Source organism: Saccopteryx leptura, chromosome 2, assembly GCF_036850995.1.
Source record: "Saccopteryx leptura isolate mSacLep1 chromosome 2, mSacLep1_pri_phased_curated, whole genome shotgun sequence".
Lineage (NCBI taxonomy): Eukaryota > Metazoa > Chordata > Mammalia > Chiroptera > Emballonuridae > Saccopteryx > Saccopteryx leptura.
Window position 1 is genome coordinate 253,358,801 of NC_089504.1, and position 2,350 is coordinate 253,361,150.

Here is a 2,350-nt window from a genome sequence, read left to right on the forward strand (position 1 = left end):
GCTTCCTGGGATGAAGGGGAAGTGTCAGCAGACTCATTCTCCTGCAGGCTCTCGGGGAGAGCCAACATGCTTCCACTTTGGGTTGTTGAGAGAACTCAGTTCTTCGTGGTTGTGGGACTGAGGTCAGCTCTGAGAAGCCACGCATTTCCCCTGACTCAGGGCCTCTTTCTCCATCTCTGAAGCCAGCAGTGGCATCTCCCTGACCAACTCATTTGCACCCCTCTTCCATCTGTAAGGACTCACAGAATTAAATTGGGGGTGACCAGAATAACCCGAGATTATCTCCTTTTAACATTGTCTTTGACTTTGAGCAGTTTCTCAAAGTCCCTTTTCCTTGTAAGTTCACATAACCTCAGGCTTGGGGACTTGGGACCTGGATGTGCTTGGGGAGCTGTTATTCCGCCTGGCGCAGATGTTACCTTCAAAGTCTGTTTCAGCAGAGTCAAGCCGAAATTAAAAAGAAAGCAAGGTAGTGTTGGATGTTTGGTAGTAGACCAGCGATGTTCCTCTTGCATCGCAGGTGCGTACCCCCAGTTGCAGGTGCGCACACAGGAGACGGAACTCAACCCTGTGTTCCATCAAGCCTGCCCCCCGAAGGCTATGCTGTTGTAAAACAAGGACAGCCTCAACTCACTGGTAGGCTGCTAGACTCCTGAATCCCACAGTGAACACAGTGCAGTCTGGGTTGTGCAGGAACTCACCACTTAGAGGAAAGAGACTCACAAGGCAGGTGGTTCCGGGACAAGGTGGACCCGTGCTGTGTCTTGGTCTGCAGAACACCAGAGGTAGCAGCGGCCAGCAGGGCTGATGCACACGCTGGCCTGCCCAGCACCTCCCTCCGGGGCAGGCACTTCCAGTCCTGTGTCTCACAGGTTGCTCAACGGGGGTTGAGCAGCAAGGCCATCAGCTGCTCAGCCTCACAGTGGCATGCGGGAGCACAGTCCTGGTGTCGGGGATCCCACCGCTGGTCTTGCTCACAGACTGAGGACCGCTCATCACATGCATTGCTGCGCACCCAGAGGGATTTTTCACTGGCCCGTGTGTGTATTCAGATTTCCCTTAACCGCCCCCTCCCCCCCCCCGTCGGGTTCCTGAGGACCGTGAGGCTGTCACCTTTGCTCCACAATAACCCAGCCCAAGGCGTGTCTATTTTCCTCTGGTGGATGCCCACAGACAAACTCACCACCTGTTCTGGCCCATGGCAAGGTGAGGGCCCCTTGGCTGGGAGTCCCCTGTCAGCCCAGATGGCTTATTGAGACCGTCCGTGGGCTGGGCTGGGGTGGGGGTGAAGGGCCACAGATGCAGCCCCCACCGAGCAGGGAGGGAAGACCGGGCGTCCTGAATATTTATTTCATCAGGTGGAAGTCAACACTAATGAAACAACTGTGTCTTTTAAATGGTTACATCCATTTCCCTGCTCCGGTTTGTTTTTTACTTTGTCATGACGTACACATGCATGCACACGCGCACACGTGCACACACACACGCACGTTCCACCCTTTTCCCCTGTGCGAGTGATTTCCAGTGTGATCTTTTGACTCGGAGGGCCCCCCTTACGCTCCCCCTGAGCCTTCCCTAATTCATTCCTGAAGTCGCAGACGCACGGTTCTGCCCTGAAATGCATCGTCCGCAACCTGCTGGAATTCCAGTGACGTGCCTGAGTCGCGTCTACCCTGATTTCATGGCGCAGCGCCGTGCATGCCGCTGGGAGTCGGGGAGGCTCAGCATGACCCTGCGTGGTAATTGCTTCATTCTGTGTGAACTTGTCCTGATCCCCAATCCCACCCCACCCCACCTCCTAAAAATGAGAGCAGCTTAATTTTGCAATTTTAATGACCACGTCACTTATTGCTTTGCTATGACCTGTAAGCTGCCTGGGTTGCCCTTGGGTCGCACGTTCCTCTGACCGTCCGTCTCCCTGTGTGAATTTTCAGCACGACGTCAGCAAGTGTTCTAATCTTATTTCCCACATCACTTCCTCTGCCGGGGTACTTCCCTCTGAACGTGGTTTGGAAGTGTATGCTGTCCAAACTGTGTCTCCGTAGACTTGTTTGGTCCGTTGTTCCTCTTCTGTTCCCTCTGTAGAAGTCACTGTTCCTTCTTTAACGTCCTCCTTTGGGCCCAAACCCCACACCTTTGTTTTGTCATTTATTTTTCAGTCACTGAATTCAGGTCTCAGGCCTCTAGGTTTAGTCTCTGATGGTCAATGGCATCACCTCCTCTCTGTGTCACCAAGATGGCTCAGTGTCTGTACCCCATCTCTGGACATGAGCCAACTTCCCTCTCCATCATGGACGGTCACAGGGTTCCTTCCCACCTCCTAATGTATCTCTATTCCACCTAAAACTAA